Raw genomic sequence first — 26,430 nt, 5'->3', positions numbered from 1 at the left:
CGCCAGTTTTCACAATCCTCTTTTGAGGCCAAATTATTGGCACCAAGAGCGTTTTGCATGGACCGGAAGAGATGGTAATCACTTGGTCCCAGGTCCGGACTATACCGTGAGTGCGATAGGACATCCCATCCGAGCTCCCGTAGCTTCTGGCGGGTCATCAAAGATGTGAGAGGCCGAACTTTGTCCTGGTGGAACACAACGCCATCCCTTTTGACCAATTCTGACCGCTTCTGGTCAATCACCTGCTTCAAACGGTCGAGTTGCTCACAGTAGTCGACCGAATTGAGGGTCTGGCCATAGTTGAGCAGCTCATAGTGAATGATTCCCTTCCAATCCCACCAAACACACAGCAAAGCTTTCCTGGCCGTCAATCCGATGGTTTGGGCCGGCTCGCCACGCTTTGACCACGATCTTTTTCGCTTGAGGTTGTCCTACGGGATCAACTTTTCATCACCAGTCAAAAATGGGTCGAATTCGTTTCGTTTCAACAGTGCATCGCAGGCGTTGATTCTGTCAAAGAAATTTTTTTTCCGTCAACTAGTGTGGCACCCAAACATCCAGCTTTTTTTGGAATCCAATCTTCTGCAAATGGTTCCAAATGAATTTGTGGTCTATACCCAGTTCCTGGCCAATTGAACGAATGCCCACATGCCGGTCTACTTGGATGATTTCGACGATTTTATCGGTTTCTATGACCTACCAGTACGGGGTGTACCTTCGACATCCACCACCCCAGATCGAAATCGATGGAACCAATGCTGTGCTACACGAATCGTTACAGTATCGGACCCATAAACTTCATAAATTTTCTCGACCGCCTTCGTTGCATTTTTACCTCTCAGATAGTAAAAACGTAAAATATGACGAACTTCTTGCTTGGTGGACTCCATCTTTGACGCGCTATAACTTGAGACTGAAACGTACGATCACAACATTGTCAAAGAGACACTTGTAGCACAGATTATCGTCTTCAAATCGCCGTATAGTATGACCCGATGCGATAAGTACAAGACAAGATATGTTTAAGTGTCGCCATCTATTGACAAAATACGACATTTCTTTTTCCCCAACCAAATATATGCGTATGTAGATGAGTATCAATTCAAACTACTCATATCCAGTTTATTCTGCCAAGGAATGCAAATTTGTATTATATCTTTACATGTTTTTCTCCGAAATTGATGGGTTTATTATTGATTGGAAATTTTCGGACTATCAGCAACTATGTGTATCTTTTTATTGCCCCTATTATAGATAGATATCGATGAAGACTGCCTATCTTTTATATAGATATCTTCATAAATAATTTGATATACTTTCAACAAAAACGATCTGGGAGTGTTTGGAATTACATATATCCTGATAATATCAAGAAAAGGGTGTGGACTATTCCAGAATTTATTGCAAATGATTCCATGCCAATGGATTTGACTGCGCAGATATAATTTTACATTTTTCAGAGACATTTTAAATTGCAAATACGAGCTTGAAAATATCTAGCTAAATGGTGTGTTGTGCTGAATGCGAATAGACATTTAAAATGCGGCAAAGTGCTATTTAGAATGTAATATATTTCGGTGGATGATTTCATTCGTGTGCTACAAGTGACTTTCGAAAATATTTGCTAACCATGAAGTCATAGGTTGGATTTCGAGATGATCCAGAAATGTTAGGTCTAATCCGAAAAAAGTACCGAATTAATGATGCTTTAAAAACTAGATATCTTTCTCTGATGTGTAGACTTTGGGGGGCTAATGTTCTGCGGGGTCAGTTGCAATTGTGAGCTTCTGCTTCACTCCTATGACCATTATATTAGAAATGTTAAAGTGATTTAAGCAGAGAGAGGGAGAGAGAGCGGTGGGGGGGGGGGTGGATTATATTTTGAGGGAAGGTTTTATATAGAATAATTATAACCTTCATTTCAGCAAATTCACTTTTACTAGAAAATAGATCCACTACACCCTCAGCGTCTGCCCATTTAAACTCTCTCCTCTACAGATACAAATAAGTCGGAATACCGGAAGCTGGACGCTTCGGATCCGGGTGTAAAGGTTTTGCGTTCATGGATAGCTAAAAATTCAATGCAATATTGTAATTTTTTTCAGATTTTTCGGTTGGATAGGTTCTGAGAGTCAGACCTGTCACACTTTTTGAGCACTCATTTTGAGACCTATGTGTAATCCAATATCAGAAATAATCAGTTTCGAAAAGTACTAATCGAGCCCTTCCATTTGATACCCCATATGACCATATTGACTGAAAAAGGAACTTGCCCACCACAGGTTCTCACGAAACTTCCGTTCGTATGTAGCAGACAGACAGACGCCCGATTTGCCTTATCGACAGAAAAGATGTTTGAAAGACAAATTACTTCTCCTTACCATAGAATATACGGCTGGTCTATCGAAGCGACAATTTCGATTTTGTCAAGTCAACTCAGCGATCGACGCTGTAGACATAGTTTCGAAACTAGGTCCTTGTCCTCCCCGTGCCAAATGAGGCCACGATAATTGGTTTCGCAGATGATCTAACCATAGTTGTTCATTTTGAAGTGGCCAAAGTGGGCGGACAATCAATCATTGATATATCTTTCTAAAGCTTGGCGTCAAGGTTACCAATGAGATGCTCGACCAGGATAGGAATAAGGAGGGGAATTTTAGGAGATACAGGGCAAGCTGCATCCACTAGTGGGAGAGAAGAACAGGGTGGAGAGGAAACATAGACTGAAGAAAAGTAGCGGTAGAGTAAATCAGAGGATAGTTGGGATAAGTTAGCAGAAGAGCCAGAGAATATAATGAAAGGAGGAATTTGCTGAGTGGGACTACGGAAATTGCGAATATGGGACCAGAATTGTTTGAGGTTGAGGCGTTAGTGAGGCTTCAGCACTGGCCCGATATTCCTTTCTGGACTTAAGTGTCCGAAAATTGAAAGAACAACACAGAGTTTTGAAAAGAACGTAGTCAGAATAGGTTCCAGAAGACAAAAACTTCTTCCTAGCTGTAAGTTTTTTATGAAGCTTTTTGTGGATTTCAGACTGGATAAGACCGCATGGACTCAAGAGATGAAGGTCATAACAGGGAAGAAGATATGATAGAAAGGAATAGAAAGTGCTTCGTCAAACGTTACACGGTGTGAAAAGGGAGGCCAGTCGATTGTCGACAAGGCTGAGTTCAGGTCTTCGAAAATTGCTTCACGAAAGTAAAACTTGGCAGGCTACCGTTCGATAGAGGAGTGAAGTCGGATGATCTGAGCATAAAACATTAGGACAGGATGATGGGCATCAAGAGCAACGTAAGGGGGGGAGGCATGCTGGGAGAGAGGAGGTTAGAGAGGACAAAATCAAGAGTGCGATTTAAGTGAAAAGAAAGGTTAAGTTGGAGGTTGGGAGAGCTGTCCTTTGTCAACTTCACACACGAGAGGCGTGAAGGTGTTGAGTTGGTTTTGCTTCTGATGTAGGTCAGAATATCGTCGGAAAAGTTAGAGTAAGCTAGCCTCAACGCGAATTATTGTTTCGATGGTGGGACAACGTTCGGTAAGGGGCAATGGAGCGACATGAATTCAAATTTGAATCTTCGTGCTTCGACTACGGAAGGGAAATTTATCGCTATCGCTGCCCTGCTCTGCTTTGCCACGCTATATGACTGGGGGATTAGGTTCTGGAAGAAAGGGAGAAGAAAAGAGCGATGGTCGTGGACAGTGTGGTGAAGCGCGATCCCACAACAGGGAACCCAGAATTTGATTGTCGGTTCACCGTGAAAATATCTCTGTAAATTTATTATATGCAACATTTGAATCTGTGGAAATCGGTGCAGATATTGGAGTCGTTTGGTTTTGCAAAGGTCTCATGGAGCGGCAAACGCCGTGAACCTGGAAAAAGGACCGGTAATGCCGCTAACCCTACGCGCTAATGGCAGACACTAACTAATCCTGATATGTGGATGTTTGTTACCCATGGAAGCGTAGATTTGCTTTGGTCGCCCAGACAGTTAATAGTAGTTAATATGTCCATGCAAAACTAATTCACCGACGCTGAACTGGCATGTCGAGTCGCGCGCCCAGAGTGTCCCCGTGAGCAGCTAATTGTTTTTATTTTGTGTTTCCATGTTCCTTTTGTAACATATCACAGATGATGAGGACTGTTCTTACGTGAAACCCGATAAGACCGGTCGAGGTAAATAGTTTTTGGAGGCGGATTGGCTGATGGCTGCCGTAAATTAACGAAAAATATTGAGGCCCCACACATATCCTGTTGACACTATCCATCCTTTCACCTTTTCGAAAGCACATCGGCCGGAGCCTTTTCACCGATTTGGTTTCAACTGGAATGGGTCGCCGCAGGGCCACCATGTCATATGCCCCCCCCCCCCTTCCCCCATGAAGAGGAAAGGAAGACGTGGGCCAATCAAATCGTAGAATAGTCATAATCGGTTAAGAGGTGATCCTTCCCCGTCCATTTCTCGCGCATTATGTTCTTTTTGTAAGTTAGTCCTTTATAAGGTCGTTTGGCATTTTAGCTGCCTTGGGAATGAAATCTTCGGGGGTATCACTCCGCCTCGAAACTTCACGTCTCTAATAGAGTAGTTTAGTCCGCGCGGGGTTAGTTTTGGTGACGCCTGAGTCGAGGCACGTGATTAAATCTCTGCGGATCTCTGGAAATAATATGTGAGAACCAAGAACCCCGGCCCACATCTCGTCGAACTGTTAGTATTCGGGTTAACGTTCAGAGTATCCCTCGTAGTCCAGAAATTGCAAATGCAAATTGCACAGAGTCTGCCATAGATTGGCGAGGATGTTGCCTTAAAACATATGCCGATGATGAGTAAGATTACACCTAACCGCAGAGAACTTACAGTCGATTTGACAGGAATTCAACTCGAGATTTGTCCAAGTGTAAGCCGAGCTGATCTCAAATCGTTGCACTTAATCACATTTTGGGATAATTAACGGGGGTACAGTAATCACATAGTTGAATTATTGTAGCGTACTAGGTGGGGAGGGAGACTCGCTAAGGCATAGGCGTACAAATTGAGCAGAAATAAGACAAAAACCTTGAGCTGAATCCTTTCAACTTAACGCAGTCCTTCCTTTGAAAGCATTTTGTCACACCCTCTACAGGGACTCTACCCGAGATTTTTAACTCTGTGTCTACTTCATGCCACCACTTTAGGAACCACTTAAATCACAGGCAAAGCTGTGCTCAGCAGAATAGTATTTCAACCCCGCGAAGTTTCACCAATTATCTGGCCATGTTTTCAAACGCCACAGACTTTCGTTTATTATCTATCATAGTACGCAAGGCCGTAGAGAGAAAATTCGGTCCTAGAGTGAAAATTATTCGGGAAAACCGGAACTGAGGTGAGAGTTATGAGGACTCTGTTATCATTTCTTTTTTATTGCAATTTGTATTTAGGGTCCTCGTCAAAACTCCGAGCCCGGAGAATCTCCCATTTCCACTCTCTCCCTTTCGTCAGGCCTTCTGGAACGATTTCCAATTCCACAATTAGGTTTCCTTCGAATTGCTTCATCTTTGATATGCTTGGGAAAACTTCTTAGTGACTCTATGGCAGTATCTGAACTGAAGTACCTCTCCTGACATGGATACTTTATGGACGGAGATACACACACACTACACGTGCCGAGCTCTGAAGGACAATGAGGAAATTTTAGACTAGTTAAAATTTCAAGATGTTACCCACTGTTATTTAAGATCTCCACCCTTATCTGTAAGGTACTAAGATTGGAATAGGGGGAGTTATTTAGACGCTAGTTTTAACTGGGAAGTTGTATTCTAGTGTTGTAGCCAAACGTGAAGTTTAGGGTAAGCGTTCGAAGAAAAGCAGCTTTTTGATAGGTGTCAACTCAGAACATCCTGAAATTCCTATTCCAAACTGTTGTATTTACGTGACTGGAATCGCCATTTTAGATACAATTTCAGCCTCTAGTGCTTGAATGACGTCCTCCATAAAGTTCATTGCCACCATCTAATTTCCCTGAAATCACGCCATGCAATTCTGCTAGTCACAATAAAAAACCTGGCAAAAGCTCCCCGACATTCACCTTAAAAAAAAACCTGTCCCTGAATATCTTAACCATTTTTCTCTGATTGACTGTAAAAGTTTAATTCCCAGTACATCACATCATCCACGAACAGTAGCTCAACCACCAGCCGCTCAATTTCCCATGTTTATTTAATGTTTTATTAATGCAACTATCAAGAACGAGTTTTACAAATGAAATGCGAGGAAGGTGCATTATACACGGCCAAGGACAGATAGAAAATGTTGAACATTGCCTTTTTCGAGAAGTTTATTGGCGACACGTTAACAAGTTTCTGACCAAGTCAGTCTCGTTTCTCTTGGTCTTTCTTGGAATTGATCTAATAGAAAAAATCGTGCTGAAACTATCTTTTTATCTTTTCTTCAAATGTGTAGATACAAACAAGCAGATTCACGTTCAATGCGCTAAACAAATTCTGATGGTCCGATCCAGTGAATTTATTTTATCAATAAATGGAAGCATTTCATCTGGCATTCATGGAATCACTCACAATCTCCCAAGACGATGCTGTAAACTTTCTCATTTCTAAGAAAGTGCATCTTATCAACTGAATATTGGGACTGTGGACGAAGATAAAGATTGTTTGCTGTGTAAAGTGATTCATGAGATTGCAAATTGTATGACTTACACAAACGAAAAGTTTCTCAATTATCATGGCAGCGCATGATAATTATGACTTGGGGAATTTTACCGAGAAGATGATTGTTTGCTCGCCTGGTTTTTGCTCCTTCGGTTCAAAGATGATAATCAAAATGCAAATAAAAAAAGATTTTTGTTCTGCTTTCATAATTTCATAAAAGCTTAACCGACAGATGAAATGTAGAATTTTATTAATTGGTTGTAGGCCCTGAAAATTAAGTGGTCGTCGCCGGCGTTCAAGGACAAAGCCGATGGACGATATTCCCAGATGTTTATATTTAAATATTCATGCGTCCATCTATTTTCAAATGCTAGTAAGGAACCTGCTACAATGAGGAGCCACCAACTTGAGTTTACCCCCAAAGAGCATTTAGTTCCCCAAATGGAATATAAATCGAGCATTAACCTTATCGCACGCACAGGCAAGCCTTTCTAGCCATGACCAAAAGTAAGAAAAGTAAATGAGTTTCAATTCCATGTTCGATTAAATAAAAGTCAATATGGGCCGTGATGAAAAATTAAAGATAACCGACATAAACCCGCTGTCTACGCACACCATGCCGTGTTCTCATCCATAACTTGAGTACAAAATATTTTATTTATTAACTTTATTATCACTTTTCGACAATCGATCAATACACACAATCGATTCGGCTATCTTTATCTGTTTTCAAACTTGCTTGGATGCCAGCATACCGGAAATGATGACATATTTCGGTCATTAATGGAGTATTGAAGTGGGGAGGGGAGGGCTATTTCTAGCATTTTGCGATAGAAATTGAGTTTAATTAAACTCGATATCAGATTACTCGTGCCTGTGTCAATCAGAGGCGTGTGACCATGTTCTCCAGAAAGCCCGATATCTTCAAGGTGGGATTACTTTCATGGGGTTGTCTACTAGACGCTCAAAGTGATAGGACCTGATAAGGACCTTGCTGTAACCACAACAGCCTTGAAGCTCTCAATGACGCAATGAATTTTTCAGTATGTTAAGGGCTTTGGTTGCCCTTCTCTGCCGTGAGTCAATTTCACTAAAGTGGTTGAAGAGTGACATCCCTATGTACTAGAGAAGCGGGGTTAGGCCCTAGTCTGCGAAACGTTCAACTGCCTCCTTATAAGTTATTCGACAACATGGTAAGTGGGCCAAGCTCTAAAAGAATCTTGAGGATATACGATCCATCCGGTTAAAAGCGGTTGGCTCCTTTTAAGAGTTGCATGCTACTTGTGGCTATCTCCTTATCGAAGAACGACTATTAAATGCTCTGTGAACAATGTGGAGTGTTCAACTTTACGACCTGGGGGAGGAAACCTTAATTGCAGCTGTACCAAAGGTACAACTGTGGAAATCACAACCGGGTTGAAATGATGGTCACAAATTCAATACCTACCCCAGCAGGACCATCGTTTCAGGTGTGGATGGTGAGTACCGACATAAAGCCTGGACTTGGGCAACAAAACAAGTGTGGTCGATGGGTACTGACGTAAAACCTGGACTTGGGCAACAAAGCAACTGTGGTTGGTGGGTACCGACGTAAAACCTGGACTTGGGCAACAAAGCAGAGGCCAAAGTGGTACTGATTACTCATGGATGACTGGCACTTGGCACGGAAAAATTCCAACGAACTATAATCAGTGCCTATTGAGTCAGCTATAGCACCACAGACAAGCTCGGTCTCAACAAACAAAACAGAATTTGCATAGTAAACAAAATATAGTCTCATAAGAAAGTAGAAAGCATTTATGCGCGGTGGCCACGTATGTCATTGACCAGATTCATCATCATCAACGGCGCAACAACCGGTATCCGGTCTAGGCCTGCCTTAATAAGGAACTCCAGACATCCCGGTTTTGCGCCGAGGTCCACCAATTCGATATCCCTAAAAGCTGTCTGGCGGCCTGACCTACGCCATCGCTCCATCTTAGGCAGGGTCTGCCTCGTCTTCTTTTTCAACCATAGATATTACCCTTATAGACTTTCCGGGTGGGATCATCCTCATCCATACGGATTAAGTGACCCGCCCACCGTAACCTATTGAGCTGGATTTTATCCACAACCGGACGGTCATGGTATCGCTCATAGATTCCGTCATTGTGTAGGCTACGAAATCGTCCATCCTCATGTAGGGGGCCAACAATTCTTCGGAGGATTCTTCTCTCGAATGCGGCCAAGAATTGCCAATTTTTCTTGTTAAGAACCCAAGTTTCCGAGAAATACATGAGGACTGGCAAGATCATAGCCTTGTACAGTAAGAGCTTTGACCCTATGGTGAGACGTTTCAAGCGGAACAGTCTTTGTAAGCTGAAATAGGCCCTATTGGCTGACAACAACCGTGCGCGGATTTCATCATCGTAGCTATTATCGGTTGTGATTTTCGACCCTAGATAGAAGAAATTGTCAACGGTCTCAAAGTTGTATTCTCCTATCCTTATTCTTCTTCGTGTTTGACCAGTGCGATTTCATGTTGTTGGTTGATTCGTCTTCGGTGCTGACGTTGCCACCATATATTTTGTCTTGCCTTCATTGATGTGCAGCCCAAGATCTCGTGCCGCCTGCTCGATCTGGATGAAGGCAGTTTGTACGTCATTGACCAGATTGGGTGGGAAAACACTTCGAGGACTAGATGCATCATAGCTATTTCAGCATCTTCCTAGAATCATATCCTCAGTACTTTTTAACGATAACGAGACCAAGTGTGAGGATGGAGAAGAGCAGTGAAGACAGTAGCAGTGACCTGATTACAATCATATGAAGCGGCAAAAAACAAATATGCCCAAGGTCGAATGGCATCTTGGGTAGTTGCATAAACGCTGTGATCACAAAAGTTTCCTTCAAGAATAATGCACGCTATACTGAGAGCAGAACCTGGGCGTAGATTCAGACTAATGTGGAGGGAGGGGGAACGTGACTGGTAATCACTGCTGAGAGATAGTGATCAAACTCGTCCAGAACTCAGGATGTATCGTTTAATTCACTGGTACCAAAAATTAGCAATACTTCCCAATTAAAGATTCCTAGAACTGCATAATCTGCGATCTCTTCTGTAAGGCTCAAGATGAACCAGCATTGCGCAGGGTTAAACAGGCAAAAATTGAAAATTTTCAGTCGTCGGGAGCTCCACAAAAAGGAGTGACGCCACTATCAACATTATAGCGAATAATTGGGCTTCGTATCACAAGTCCTTTCCTTCCTTTGATTCCCACAAATTGGTGCCGAAACCCGGGAATTATTTAAAAGACCAAGACATTTTCTAAACATGGGAGCGCGTTTAAAAAAACAGTGAACAATGGAATCCCCGATCATCCGTCTCGTTCGTGGTATTATATCCTACGAAGTTTATGTTTGGTCAAGTGTTATTAATGGAACTCCAGGAGGAAGGAGCGAATTCGCTTACCGCAGAATTGTAGCAGGCTTTGAGGGAAATGGAGGAGCGCCTGTGTTTACTGCAGCAACAACTGGACGATATAAGGAATACCCAGCACGTGCCTCAAGGTTAGTTATTCTTGGGCTGAGTCTGCATCCGAGGAGAAAATCAGGGTGCAAGTCGCGCGCATAGGGAAGTTTCCGCAGCACGCAGATCCGGCATTCTTGCCATTAATAGTAACAATTGCAAGGGACCTAATAGTAATAATTGCAAAGGACCCACCGCAATAAGATCCGTACTTGGTGACCAAAAACCGCATCATCACCGCCTTTGAGGAGTCGGAGGAGACGCGCCTCAGGCGTCTACTGCAGTGCCAACATCTAAAAAAAAAGCTGTCATACTATTTACAGGATCTTGGCCGGGTCCAGTGTGAGCGCGACCGTTTTAAGACTTTGTTTCTGGAGCAGTTTTCGGGATATGCTCGTTGTGTGCTCACGGTTTTCAACAAGGATACTGAGTTGGACAAGTTGACGGAGGTTGCCGATCGAATTGCGGAAATCCAGCATCTACAGGCCATCATGACGGTTCAGCAATCTGCCACAAGCCTTCCCAAAAAAATAGAGCTGAGTTATCGCACATTGTGCTTTTACAGTTGGTAGTAACTAAGTTGGGTCATCCAGCGATAGATTGCAATCGCAAGAGAAGCCTTTCCAGATCTCGTGGTTATCGGAATGGTGGGCGGCACTGTTTTTATCACTATCGTTTTGGTGACAAAGCGTGTGAATTTCCGTGCCATTGAAGCAGCCACCAGAAACAGGAAAACATACCCCAAAGGCCGAATTAATACTCTACGCTGTCAATTCCACAAGCATCAACACGTATGGGGAAAGACCACTAACGCTGAACCTCGGTTTGCGACGGGAAATCAGATGAGATTTTCTAGTTGCAGACGTTGAATAGACTATCCTTGCCTTGGATCATAGGCCCATTGATTTCATAATGGATATATAGCCTCTCCATTTTGGAACCCACGAGGCTCAGAAAGCACTGAAGAAGAGGATAAAATCGGCTAAATGGTCATCATAAAGACGTTTTTACGGAGAAATGAACTCGTTCGACGTGACCTCTAAGGTAAAGTGGATCCTTGTCAATGAATATGACCCATCACATACCTCCAGAAAATTATGACTGCAGAGGCATGTGTTGTCAAAAATACGTTCAATTCAGCCAACTAGAAATTATTGTCAAAAGCGAGTGTACCTAGTTACTTTGCTCTCTGAAAGAACACGATACGAATAAGGGACCTTGGGATTATACCAGCACGGCAGGAATGCCAGAACGCTCAGTACTGGTTGCAATCTCCAGGAACGTGGTGTACATCGTGATCCCCATGCCATGCCACCAGTAGAGATGATGGCCGGATCGGTTCACTTTACCCTAGCATATGGCTCATTAGTCTGGAAGGAAGCACTAAGATATAAGAGCCTTCGGGGAAGGGTAAACATGAACTATTAGTGACGCTAAGAGTGTGCAGCGCATTCAGGACGAACTTAAACAAGACATCATTTGCTATTATAGGAATGATCCCACTTGATTTTCTAGTAAGAGGGGTGCACTCTCTTACGAAAGTCGAAAGTGAAATCAATCTACCTGAAAAAGGTCGGAATTTCAAAAAAAGACAAGACAAGAATCATTTAACAACAATGACAGGATGAGCTACAAAGGGGTCACTGGACGCACACACTAATTGAGGCAGGGCTTGGTAGTTACAGAAAGTATCTGCATCGATTTAGGTTGTATTCTGAATGGTCTGAATGTGATAGCATACATGAAGACCTAAGGAATGCCATGTTCTACTGTCAAGATTCGAAATTGAAGTCAGCTCGGAAGTATATAGAATAATAAGAAACCTCAGGCGAACAGACTAGGACTCCTACACAACATACCTGAGTGATAATATAGCTTATCTACAGGTGAGCAGTGACATCAGGAGAGAAATAGAGCTAGAAACAGTGGTGGAAAGCCTGAACAGTGTCGTGATTGACGCATATGAGGTCAGCTATCCGACTAAACCTAGCCAGAATGAGAAAGGAGGGGCAAAAACTCTTTAACCGGGCGAAACAAACCGGGTACTGGCACAGGTACAAAAGAGCACTGATTACGTAAAGCAACGTGACAGGGAAGCAAAACGAAATAGTTTCAGGAAATTCTATGAAAGAATAAAAGAAAACACAGAAGCATCCATCCTATACAAAGCTATATCCAAAGACCAGGCTGTCCAAAGTCTGTCTGAAGAAGGAAGATGGAATATTTACCGAGAATGAGAAGAACAGAGTAATTTTGCTTCTCAGAAGTCATCTTCCGAGGCCCTACCCCACGGCGAAAGGCAATAGCATTCTATCTGACACCCCAACAACATACAGAAGGGAGAAAGAAGTGTTTTGGAAACTGGCGAAAGAGGTATGCTCGGAATCTAGAGTAAGATGGCATTTTCCCAACATTACTTAAGAAGGACCTAAAAGTCATCTTCGGATCTCCCGCCCCATATACCCAAGGCTATGCATCCCTGACCAATTTTAGAAGAGATCCGAGATCCGATTGGTATATAACCAATGGCATGGTGACAAGGGAAAAACGGATAAAAAGGATCCTTTTCACCCTAAAGTTTTCAGACCAATCTACAGGACGTTGTTCTTACTTAAGACGATCGAGAAAGACCTAGACAACTATATTTAAACTAACGTTCTAACGTGCAATCCCCTACATCCATGTCAGCACACTTACCAGGTAGGATGGTCAGCTGAAACTTCCATGTATCAGCTGAAAGATGTAGTACTGGATGCCAGAGAAACAAAGGAAATAGCACTTTGCGCGTTTTTGAACATAGGAGGAGCGTTCGATAAAACATCACATACAAAGATACAAGATGCCCAATCCACAAGGGTCCAAGGAAAACGCACTTTGAACCAATGGATATATCAGCATATTTCCGGCGGAAATATACGGTTCAGATAAATGTGCTTCAATCTGGAAAGGAAAGATAGGGCCAAAACATTGCTATTCTAACCGAAAGCCAAGCCAGTATTAAGGCACTTGGGTCCTACCAGATAAATTCCAAACTGGTAAGGTATGACTTAACGGTTCGTTCAATAATGTATGGATACTCTGAATGCCAGGCCACATTTAGTTAGAAGACAATGAGATAGCGGACGAGCTGGCTAAGAAAAGAGCAGCGACGTCGCTATACGGGCCAGAATCATTCTGTGGAATTGGAAATAGGTTCATGGCTCCTACGCTAGAAATTAAGAAGAACGGCTGAGGGAACTTTACTGGAATGGAACAATCCAGGATGCTCATGAAGGTTACGAACACAAGCGGCCGATGGTCTGAAACCATCTTGATTCGACTGAGTCAACCTAGCGGATCGTGGAGGTACAACCGCAAATACTGGAGCTCTACTAAAGTGTCCCTTAAACACGCGCGTGGACGCCTCTCTGCTAGCCAGGCTTGGGAATGTAATGCAGTTTTTTTGAACCATTTAGTGGAACTTCAGTATTCCGTCAGTTTCTCAAGCTTTTTAGGTTTTTGAGATAGCTCTTCCTGATAGGTCAACTGCGCCCAAGGAGGATGGTCTTTAAACCATCGCCAAACGTTTTAGTCATTTCAAATGGTTTGGCCTAAACAGAGCTGACAGTCCGATCTTGATTACTTGATGCCATATATTTTAGGTTCTTCAAAGTGTGCTCATGGTCCTTCTGGCACGTTTGGTAGAACTCAAAAATCCAGGGTCACATTTTCTTGATATCTAAAGGCTTTTTATGTTCTCACAGGGTCGAATGCCTGGAGAGGGGGGGTCTATCCTGATAGAGACATTTCAAATAGCGTCCTCATCTTTAAGAGGTAAAGTACTGACTTATAATCAGCAAACTAAATAAGAGAAATCCTAGCCTCTGAGGTATTGATCGTATCTTCGGGCCACTATTATTTCGTTCCAAATTGGCAAAATTCCAGGTTTTTTTTCAGAAATTCTCACAATGATAATATACGCGTATTATTTGGTATTATTCCGATAATTCGCAATCATATTTTTCTTTGGCAATTCCAGTAAGTGCAATTTAATGAGAAAGCAATTTCACGGCAACCAAAACATGTGATTGAATTGATGAAATCGCATATTTTCGTCCGCTGTTGAACTTGGACTTTAATTCATTGAGGCGGTGACGACAATGGTCATCAATCAAATCAAACTTGAAATATTTATATTTGCAAAAAAACTGATAGGAAAATAAAATGAAAAAAAAAGATAGAAGTGTACAGATAAGTATAGTATGTGTTAGGATTCATAATATTGTATGCGTTATTATACAAATAAGTGTCAAGGGTTATCTTCCGCGATGAGATCAGATGCACGCTATTAGCAATTTATTGAGCCTCATTCGGAACTGGTATGATGGCGTGTCTATTTTGGTTATTTTGGATTCGTAAATGCGATTTGATGGTGTAGTGTTAATAGGTCTAGGTCTTAGCTATGTTTATGTTTAGCTTTAAGTGATATAACTCTGTTTTTGAAGCCTAAAAATATAAAGAAATTGAACTCTAGAGTGAGATTGACCTTATTTGAATTTCCTTTTAAGAATTTTGTCGTATATTTGAAGTGGTGATTTATGGGTTGGGAGTGGATTGGAGACCCTTAAAATGTACGTTTGTCCAGGAGTTTAGAGTGTCATCATATTTTGATTGGCTCTCGAACCACAACGCTATCACTGGACAATCTAGCAATCTGCGATTTGAGAACCATTCAGAGCCTGATGACACTATAAACTATGGGAACTTTTGGACCACTCTACTGCAAGTGGGGGCCTGGATACCTGCTGACAGTTGAAATCTTTATCTAGTCTAATAAAGATTTCAACTGCCATTTATACTAGATGGGATGATGATGGGAACATTTATTTTCTTAGCTGTGATTTGGGATCCCGTAAAAGATAGTGATCATATATAAATTATAAGAACCATCCAGGGAGATCTGCTATAAGAAAGATTTTTTTATAGCGTTTCTAGAACTTAGCAAATATTTAATGCTTTTCAATCGAAATGTCTGCATAAAGAATAGTTCATTGACTGCAAACGTCCTCAGATCAAGGCAGATATACAAATCTTGCTTTGTAATCTCCAATCCCGCCACTAAATCATCTTCAGACTATGTTCAGATTAAGACAAAATTAATCCAAACTACCGCATTACACAGTCTCCATTCAAATTTGTTTCAAATTACCCCGAAAATGGAGCCAATGATTAATCATTACTTGCAAATCCTATAGATTAGGCAATAGAATAAGAACTAGTCTCACTACCACCGTCATTTTCCCTGCCTCCAATAGAAAGGCGTAGGAAATTGTTACCGGCCATGCCGGCAGTCAATATGAGCATGGCCATCATCCCATAACCATATACTCAACAAACTTCCATTCATTACGACCACAAGCCAGGATATAGGCGCATATAAGTATGGCGGTATGTCTGCCTTAACTACCTTTGAAATGTTCCAAGATGCAAATGAACTCCCTCGCATGGTGTTTGCAAGAAATTCTGAATAAATTTAGCTTAAACGTGTCTTTTTGTATCTATTATTCAGTATCTTATTCAGTAGTATCTGCATGAGGGGATCAAGTAGTTAGACCGCCATCGTTTGCTGTATTTAAAGTTTCCGGTGATGTGTGTTATTATTCTTTGGGTTTATAGAAAGTGCGAGGCGTTTTTTAAGGTCGATTTAATTCAAATGGTTGCAAGTAAATGAATGAAAAGAAAATCATTACGTGAACATATGTTTGTTGATTAGATGTTTAATTTGGTTTGGGATATTGTAGGCTGCCTGAGATGGGGGAGTGTGTGATATCTGTGTACATGTACGGACATTTTGGTTGTCGAAGAACTACCGGGAATTGGTCAATAATCCACAAAATATTTATAGCCCATTCAAATTTGCAGGATTGGTAGATTTCTATCGAAATAATCCACTTAAATCAAGGAATAATCCAATCATCAAAATATTGCTCAAACAGATTTACCAGGATACATTTCAGCTCTTGTCCCGAATTTGTAATGGATGGCCGAAAAACCACCCCAGGTGGCCGGAGTCGACCTAGGGACGCAAAAGCCAGTAGATCCGAAAACTTTTGGAAGGCAATTACCGACGAGTCGCTAAAACTCAAGGGGGGCATGAGAAACGACTGATAGCTACCATGGAAAGATAAGAAACTCTCCGGTATAGGCTATAGGTTCACTTGTTTGGGGCCTAACGAATGACGGGCCCCACATTGGGCGCCACTTGTAATAAGTAGTAGATATGACGATGGCGAAAAGATCATCCTCGATAGCCGGAGTCGAGCTACAGGGACTGAAATCTCCAAAAAGGACCCCCCCCCCACATTCCTGAGCCCAGCTAGCACAGAGGCGCATGTCGGAACACTTCAGTGAACCTCCAATATTTGCAGGCCAATCTTCTCAGTCAATTTCGCCAAATTTATTGGCTTCTGGGATAGCTCTCCGATTCCTCCTATCCATGATAGGTTTTTGACCATCTTCAAAGTTGACTTGTTACTTATTTCGCACAACCAGAAACACTAGATTTTGAAGCCATTGAGGATATTATACCTCACCATCGTGAGCTCATACTTTTCCCAGGCTTTCCAAAATGTGTAACCAGTTTAGCGGACCACCTCTGAACTGCACTTCATTAACATTCATGAAGCATAGCGTTTCTACAAGACTTCTATTTCCGAAAGTCGAGCGCACGGATAACTTGAACCTTTCAAAATGACAAAACCAAAAAAAATGCCAAACATACCCTAAGATACATTGACGCTTGTAGAACCTGTGATAATAACTTATAAATCATCCAATTAACAATTCTACGCGGAAGAATATTCGGAAGATTACTTGAATACCTTCAAATGGAATAATTTCTAATTAGATTGACCATGCGTTAACGAAAAGCCGCCACGTGCCAAATCTAATAAATGTAGGAACACTTAGGAGGACCGATGTTGACTCGGATCATCTTCTGTTAGGATGAGTTTTCGAGTTAAGCTTCAATAATTCAAAAAGTACAACCGCCTCCCTACCTGACGATAAAATTGATATAGCCCCCATGCAGGATGAAGAGCTACAAAATGGGTATAGGAGCGCATTTGATACAGGAATCACAAAGAAAGCAAGTTATTCTAGGTCGGAGGCTACAATCAAGCCCTTCGAAAGGGAAGAGAGCAAGAGAGGATTCCCTTCTGACTTGGAATAAAGAAACTTTGGAAAATTGGATTATTTGTGCAATTTGAGAGAAGCCAGCATTTTCTCCGGACCAGAGTTTCTCTCCTACGACCTTGGCTAAAATAAATGAACTCTGAAAACACGTCAAACGTTGTTTCCAACGGCACCGAATAATTTGGCATCAGTTGGAAAAACGAACAGAACCTTGATACAGAACAACTTACAACACAGATGCTTTGCGGCGTCGACCGGATCCTCCCAAGGAAGTATTTCTACTCCCAACTTTAAGGTCAAACTCACAGTGAGACTCCACTTCGAATTAGCCCCTAAGCCACTGGCCGTCAGTGGAACATGCTTTCTCAACAAAGGCCTCGCAAATGCCACTACCCAGGAGCTTAACTGCTTTTGCATCCCACAAAGGTCAAGCAGTTCCTCAAGTCAGAACATCATTTTCCGCACCATCACAGATACCAGCGTGAAAACTTACGTTATAATCTCTACCCTGTCTTTTTCATGATGGACGAAGGCACCGTGTATCACATCACCTCTGCTGGCTACAGAGGAACTCTGCAAAGTTGTAAACTTACAAATCCAACCCTACGACCCAACCTTATTATTATTTATGACCGCCCAATAATTGGCCATCCTCTGATGACCACCTTGATTTGGTTCACCTTACTCTGATACAGAGATTAGGATACCTCGTCCAGTAGAGCTTGACCTAGCTCTACTATCCGCTTGTCAAATTTTTTTATATGGAATTGTCGTCAAGACCGTATTTTTATCTAATTGACGAGCTCAGTCACTTTCGATATTTGTAAGGAACCACGTATTTTATTCGACGCCGGACACTTTCTCATCACCATCGACTTAGCAAACCAGAGTAGACGAAACACACGACATCGTGTTGCTGGCAAGGCACAATGTTATTGCCGAAATCTAAACCCTCGTGGCAGCGCTCTTTTTCGAACTCAAGTTCATTTCTGCAGCTCAAGTTTTGTTTGAAAAAACATGACTTTCTGCAAGGGCAATTTAGACACGTCAAGCTATTATATAAGGACCAAGTCTTTACTTACTGGCTAACTATAGAAGGTTTGTGTGGTGACATGGGCACTATGTATATTGAGGCCCGCAAGAGTCTCGTTTTTGTTCGCCACATTTTTGTGCTTTAACGAGCGTTGAAAAGCGCGATGGGAGTATACTCATCTAGTTAGCACTACTTGGCATTTTATCTTCCCACGTACTTTTTTCCAGCGAGGATTATGAGACGCAACTGCCAAATCGACCAAGCATCTCTTGAATCGCCTGATTGACAGACAATCCCCTTGCCCCCTTTATACACTCGCCATCGACGCTTAATTTGAACCAGGCATACAGTTTTGTTTTTTCGCAACTGATTAGTGACGCCCAAGAAGGAGAGAGACATTGGATAAACCTGGCATCCACAAGTATTGCGAATTCATGATTTGAAAGAAGTGTCCTGCTCCCTACAGAAAACCTGATTTTACAGATGCTAAGCAAAATCCGAAGAAAAGTGCGCAGCAACAGTCAGCCGACGAGCCACGAACTGCGAAACCCTTAACCGACGTGGCCAGGAGCCACTTACATGTGACGCGGATGGTAATTCTGCTAGCGGCAAACTAGCGCCCGAGGAGTGGACCAGTGTTGAGGCCAGGCTGTCGGGGATGGTCTTTGAGCATCTCCTGGACACCGAAGGCAAACACAAGGGACTCTTCCCCTGCTTTGATTCCTCCTAGATGGTCCGTAGGTTCCACACAAGTAGATCATGCTGAGGGTAACGTAGATAAATCTACAGCACTCGAAGTGCGCCTCGGACAATCTCCTTGTCTTCCTCCTAGTGGAAAACATCTACATCGCACTAATACAGAAGTCCTGGATCGGAGGCGACCAAACCATCAAAGAGCTCTAAAGCAAATATTTTCATTTATTCCACAGAACAGGAGACGCTGATCAGGACAGATCTAGAACATGTATCCTCACGAGGAAGAGTCTGCATGCTTTTCTGTGTCCGGACCAGGAGCTGGAACCGACCGGGGAGAAAGCGTGTATATTTCATCGGCTTACATGGCTCACGACCGATCAGTTCCGCCAGAATAACTACAACATCTGACGAACACCATAACAACAAAGAAAGCCAACCTGTCGATAGACTGCGACGCCAATGTGAGGCATACGCTTTAGGGCAGCTCAGAGGTGAATCATTCTTTGATTTTATTATTACTTCAAACCTGTCGGTGTGTAATAGGAGCAGCATATCAACCTTCCATTTCCCCTGCTCGGAGAACTGTCACTGTTGGGAGAAGATCCTTGGTATCACCCTAATAACCGACAATAGGATTTTTAGGGTGGAGGACTGGAGAGTGTCTGACCAGATATCCTTCTCTGATCACAGTTAGATACTTTTCAGTCTAGATCTCGCCGCAGAGATCTCCAAACCCTTCAAAGACCCCAGGAGGATCGACTGCAGAAAGTTTCAAGAACAAACTCTCCGATGCGCAAATTGGTAAGATTGGCACGACAGGCGAATTGGATTCAAAGTTTGGGGCTCTGGAAAAGGCATTCGATACCACCTTTAAAATCTCGTGGCTTACTAAGTACAGCAAAAAGACACTGCCACCGTGATGGAATGACGATCTCTCCAGCCTCAGGAAGCTAGCCAGAGAAATCTTCAACATCTACACAACAGCTACAGACATAAATATTGGCAGCCATACAAGGACTGCCTTGACCAATATTGGATTGGAGGGGTATCTTACGCATTGGATTATATCCATGCTAAGTACCAGGATAACCCAGTCGGATCTGGGAGGAAACCACTTGACCAGAGCTGTGAACAGAGGCAGACCCCACGGTGGCGCCATTTCTCCGGTGCTCTGGTCAATAGTAATGGACGAAATTTTACGAACATTGGACAGCAGCGGGGTGAAGGTGGTGGCGTATGCCGACAAATTTGTGATGTTAGCATCAGAGACGTTTCCGTCCATTATGAGCGACATCAAGGAAGCAGCTTTGCGAAAGGTGTGCCTTTGGGCCTTAAGATGCATAAACCCAACCAAAACGGAACTGATGCTACTCACCACCAAGACAAAGAACTGCGTGTGCAGGTGCTACTGGGGCTCTGCAGTCCTGCCCGATGCTCTCAATATACTCCAGCATCTCCTCCCCCTAGGCCACCACATTTAATACGTTGCAGCGTGCAGTGCCATCAAACTACGTGAGTCCGGATACTGGACAGCGAAGTCTTACTGCCACAGCAACATCCTAGACGAAGTACCTCGCGAGATCTGGGCATTCCCCACGGACTATGCCACATGGAAGCTGAACTTCATAAGACACTTTGCTGTGGACTTTCCAACCAGGACAATATGGAATACCGGCGGCGAGTTGCAAGGCTTATGACTCAATATTCTTTACCGACGGATCAAAGATGGCCTGTGGCGTCGGCGCGGGGGTTTTCTCGAATATACATCCAAGTCGTATGATCTCCCAGGTTTCGCCAGTGTATTCCAGGCGGAAGTACTGGCGATATTGGAAGTCTATCGATGGCTGGAGCGAGATTCAAGCCCCAAGTGTAACATAGCCATTTTGACCGACAGCCAAGCGGCCATCAAGATGCAGAGACGCGCTGAACCGTCTGCGCGGCACGCTCAAGATCACCCTCCTCTGAGCTCCCGGGCATAGAAACATAGAGGGGAATGAGCGAGCTGACGGATTAGCCAGGCGAGGCTCTGCTCTTGGTAGCCCTTCGGTGAATACAGTCGGTGTTTCGCTGGCGGCTGTCGGTAGCCGAGTCTACTCGCACTACCTGGAAGCCGCGGGCCTTAGATGGCGAAGGCTTACGAGCAGTGCCAAGTCAAGGAGAATTTAGCCCACTTATAACATAGCCCGATCACGAGAGCTCCTGTGCCAGACGTGCGCAAATGCATTCAAGATTACGGTGGTCTGCACGGGGCACTGGGCCATAGAGGACCATGTCGCCAGGCTCGACATACCCTACAATTCACATTGCCGAAGCTGCGCTGAAGAAAAGGAAAGTCGCATGCACTTTCTCTGCAATTGCCCAGCTCTAGCTAAAGTCAGGCAATGGACACTGGGTAAACCATTCTTTGGGACCCTCAGACAGATTTCAAGCTGCAGGATGGGAGAGCTGCTTTTCCGCGTGAATGCTACGGACTCGCTCTGAAGATCCGAGCCGGCTAGACTCTGCCTCCCTGGTTCCATAACAGCAGTCACGGTCTTAGGAGTTTGTGGTATCAAAACAGCGCACCACAGCGCTAATTGGGCCCCTCGAAGCGGCTACTGATATCTACCGACCATTTTCCATTAACTTTCTAAGGAGGCTGACCGCTGCAAGTTTTCATTGAAGAATGAAGACCTGCTTCTCCCTCACCAAAGAGTTTTCACCCTCTCCAGAGATGGGGGTAAAATTTTGAAAATGACTGAAAATACCATGCAAAAAATCGAACATTGGAAGATCAACCAGACCGTCCTGCTGGAATATCTGAAGAACAAGACTCGCCACAGGAAACAAGACGAATCAGAGTCTCTATTTGAAGAGCTATGAGAAAACCGAGAAGTATGATTTAACATCTTGTGATTTTGAACTTTCAATTTAAGAGGTGCAGAAAAAGTGTATCATCTATTTGGTTCACTTCTTCTAGTACCTGAAGAAAATCTGCAGTTTTTGCAAATATACACAGGCAGAACAAGGTCTACCGGGTTCAGCTAGCAATCTACATAACTCATTGGAAAATACATTATGCGTTTCATACCCGCCTTTATCTCCCTCAATATATTGAATCACCTTGCTGATGTCCATATTCCATGAGTGACCAGAAAACGGATCAATTTTAAGGAAATACTGTTGCTATTCAACAACTTGTCAGGATCCGAACTGGCAGCAGACCAGCACAAACCAATCAATGCCTATTTCTCGGCACAGTATGACCACCCGCTGTACCTTGTTATCCTCTTCATTCAGCCAATCCTTCCACAAATACAATTCGGTAAAAAATAAGTCTACACCAGGCAATAAATGATAGAATCCTTTTTAGATTCGGAGCCAGTACACACGAGGAAAAGATAATATTGAAACTAGACAAGACAGTAGCCCATGAAGCACATATTGAACCCGTCGGAGAAGGTTGTTAGCAGGTCTACCCACTCGTGTTCAAAGAACAAGTTGTATCGGGAACTGGAGGGAGGAGGAAGGAGCTGTGGGTCTATCCTCCGAGTACATCTAGGTCATGGGGGTAATAGCAGGATGTGATGTCAACGCTCACCACATATGCTGGGGAAGTTCGAACATCAATGCAAGAGGATCGAGACTACTGGAGTATCTAGTAGGAACCGATTTGCAGATCCTAAATGTGGGTAATGAACCCACTTTCTTCAACGTGGTCAGGCGAGAGGTCATCGACATCACGGTGGCATCTCCTGACATCGCGGCTCTGATCAGAGAGTGGAGCGTATCAAACGATATCACACTCTCGGATCACAGACGCATTGATTTCGTTATGGGCATGGATCCACCTCCACCCACTCCATTTCGGAATCCGAGGAAGACAGATTGGGTAATGTATCAAACAGAATTGAGCGCCCGAGTCACGATTCCTGGGAATTGAGAAGACAACCCAGATGATCACAACTAGCATGAGAGAAGCTTTCGAAGAAACCTGTCCACTCAAGATGCCAAAGAAAGGTAAAACACCATGGTGGAACTCGGATTTGGCAAAACAGAGGAGAACGACAAGGACGCTCCTTAATCGTGCTCTGAAGGGTGAATCAAGCACTAGCTGGAATCGCTATAAAGAGGCACAGAAGGTTCTAAAGAAGGGCATAAGGTCGGCTAAACGATCATCTTGGAGACGCTTTTGCGAAGAGACTAACTCTCTTGAGGCAACCTCAAAGCTGAAGCGGATTCTGGTCAAAGAACGTAGCCAGAAACTGGGTTATTTACGATTACAGAATGGGAAGTACACAGAAAGCGATGAAGAAACGGCAAATCATTTGCTTGAAGTACACTTCCCAGGCAGCATCCAAAATCTAATCTCGGGCCCAACAGGTGCATACAGCCCTCAACCAAGAGACTGGAATCTGGCATGCAAAGTAGTATCACTGGAGCGAGTGAAATGGGCATTTAACTCGTTCCATAGATACAAGTCTGCAGGTCCAGATGGCATCATCCCTGCGCTAGTAATAGAAGGAATGGATGCCATGAGTCTACATATTCGGAATATATGTCGCGCATGCCTAGCACACGCTTATATTACAATTAAATGGCGGGATGTGAAGGTGTTGTTCATTTCCAAACCAGGAAAACCCACCTACACAGACGCAAAAAGCTTTCGACCGATCAGCCTAACGTCCTTTCTGCTAAAAGGACTAGAAAGACTAGTAGATCGGTTCATAAGGGATACACACATTCCTAAGTGGCCACTTCACCATAGGCAACACGCCTACCAGAAAGGCAAATAACGGGACACTGCTCCTTAAACTACCATGTGGAGAAGATTTGGGTGGTAGTTTCGCCCATGTGCAACCAATGTGAGGAGGAGACGACCCTGCAGTTTTTATCTTATCTCAGACGCAGACACCTTGGCAAGATTTCCTTCAGGTTCGTTAAAGCCTGCGAACCCCGTAGGCGGGAAGCCATTGAATAGGCGATTTACGGGGATAGTACAATGGGCGTAACAATGGCCCCCTCGGAGCTGCGGCTCCCCTCAATAAACTAAACTATCAAAACTAACCAAGAAATAGGGAAAGGTCAGTAGCCCATGAAGCACATATTAAACCCGTGAGAGAAGTCAGGTGTGAGTAGGTCTACCCATGCGTGTTCAAAAAACAAGTTATATCGACAACTGGAGGGAGGATGGGGAGAAAGGAGCTGTGGCTCTATCGTCCGAGTACATCTAGGTCATTTCAAAGTCAGCAAATAACAGAAAACTGACTGAGTATTATACCTGTCTGCACCTGATGATTTGAATTTGTAAGACGACGTAGTCCAAGGGTGTCATTGGTCATTCATCATTGTTTACTATCCCATTCCATCCAATTCCCTCCGAATATCCGTGGTTTCAGACCAGGATCTAGAGGGGCTTGAATTCCTACATTATGCCCCATACACCTGTTGACTCCTACTTATGCATAGTAGGTGCTTAGACGCCCACACATGCGGAGGTAAACAATTTATGAAAAACCAATTAAACAATGACGACAGTAACTGAATTTTATCTTGAAATTAAGTCATAGCAGAACAACAAAACCAGCAAATGTGTTTTCCCAGCTGCACATAGCTTCTGCGGTAGTTGCTGTTGAGGTTTGAGGCACAATAGCTCTTGATAGTCTCCAGCAACTTTGTTCCGAATGGAAATCTTTCTTTGGCGAGCAGCGAACCTCTTCACACTCTATTTCAATTTATGGCCTGTAAATGGTTAATAAAGCGTTACAGTTAAATATGAAATTTACATACAATGCACAATTATCTCGCTGACTGAATAATAGTAGAGTGATAATCCCAGCACAGTCGATCAGAGGTCATAGTCGGTTACTGTAAAAGTCTCCCTTGTTAGTAGCGCTTAATCCGCTGAATGCGCTAGCCCGGAGCCGTACAATGCACCGGACACGCTTTCGCAACGTTTTCAATTCAGATGAACAATTCAATACTTAAAAATTGAATTTGATATGAGCAAACAAGCGCCACGAAACCAGCAACAAATTAATCGGATCAGGTATTGATTGCTAATGGCCCCTGCTCAGGTGCAACAAAGGAGCCGAAAACGGGGCACTGCGCCGAGTCACCATTCACACTGATAACATTGCAACTTTGCCACTTCTCAGATACTTTCTTTTCATTTATTACTTATACTTGGGCTGTTCAGAATATACAAAAGATAAACAATTCTGCCCATTTGCACTGGGAGGCCATAAACAATAAAAAGATACGCGAACGAGTTGGGCGACGTGAGGAGGATGTCGTCATCACTAGAGACACACTCAGAATATTTAACTAAAAAAATTAAATTTTTGCAACTTTATTCGTTCTTGCGAGTGGGGATTTTCGACTTTTATTAGCTATTTTTAGTAGAATGATGTGCATGACGAGCAAAAAAACGTACTCGATTGGAGTCACACGACGTCGGCCACATACCCTCGTCACCCGCGTTCTCGTCACTAACAATCGAATTGAGGCAACGAAATACTAAAATTTTCTTATTTCATTTATCTTATGAAGTAAGAAAATCATTTCCACATCTCAGATACTTCTGATCAAGCAATCGAGAAAAGTGAAACTAAACGAGCAGTCACTCAACACTGTCTCAGCACCACAGATAAGATACTTCACTAAAAGCGCTAGTTGTATTAATTAAATGAATTTTTTTTCTTAATTACACAATATTCGAATGGATCTATTCCTATTTCTGTTATCGTTTAATCACCACACACTATCAGCACGACCGATTAATGCAAGACGTTCCGCACAATTTCACTGTGTGTCGGCGCTAGAAGCAAGTATTGGGACGACTTCGACTATGGAACGGAGTCACTTCACTAGCACTAATCTAGCTTGAGGAGCTAGCTGGGCTGACAGGCTAAGATTTTAGCGATATCTTACTAATTCTCTCCGGCCCGTTGTTCGGGGAGCTTTCATTAATCCGCGAACACAACAAAAAAAAGATAAAAGATTTTCAGAGTGAGGGAGCTTTCGCGCAGGTTAATACTGGCATGAGTCGTTAGTGGGACCAAGGTGTTTGGTGTTTGGGGGGCAATTGGGCACTCCGCAACGTGATGTCATCGATAAGTACAATTGCGTCTTCGACGGTCGTTTCACACGGCGGTATCTTGGGTGGATACACTTGAATGACTTGCTCCGTTCGGTTTGTTTGTTACTTGGATAGCTGCAAACTACTCAGAGCTCAGTGCAAAGACTTGGGGGGGTTTTGGGTACGAGTGGGCGCCCGGCTTTATAGTGATTACAGTCAAGTGTTATTTCATTGATCCATTCATAGCTAATCGCATTTCAATTAGTGGAAGATTATCTTTCTTCATAGCGCGCAGTCAATTATCTAATATCACAAAGTGTACT

General features: G+C 43.2%; 1 protein-coding gene across 4 annotated transcripts in view; it reads right to left on the bottom strand.

The window, feature by feature from the left end:
• Nucleotides 1-25,922, bottom strand: part of LOC119650691 (muscle M-line assembly protein unc-89) — an 86,753-nt gene extending 60,831 nt beyond the window's left edge. The window contains exon 1 of one of the 4 annotated variants that reach the window (XM_038053663.1): nt 25,737-25,922. The gene's annotated coding sequence lies outside the window, so the exon portion shown is untranslated. Of the gene's footprint in view, nt 1-25,462; nt 25,480-25,736 lie in introns of those variants that run through there. The other 3 variants (XM_038053667.1, XM_038053665.1, XM_038053664.1) reach the window with 3 other exon arrangements.
• Nucleotides 25,923-26,430: the final 508 nt, after the last annotated feature.

Source organism: Hermetia illucens, chromosome 3, assembly GCF_905115235.1.
Source record: "Hermetia illucens chromosome 3, iHerIll2.2.curated.20191125, whole genome shotgun sequence".
NCBI classification, from domain to species: domain Eukaryota; kingdom Metazoa; phylum Arthropoda; class Insecta; order Diptera; family Stratiomyidae; genus Hermetia; species Hermetia illucens.
Note: the sequence above shows the minus strand (reverse complement) of the source record. Positions and strands in the feature narration are given on the sequence as shown.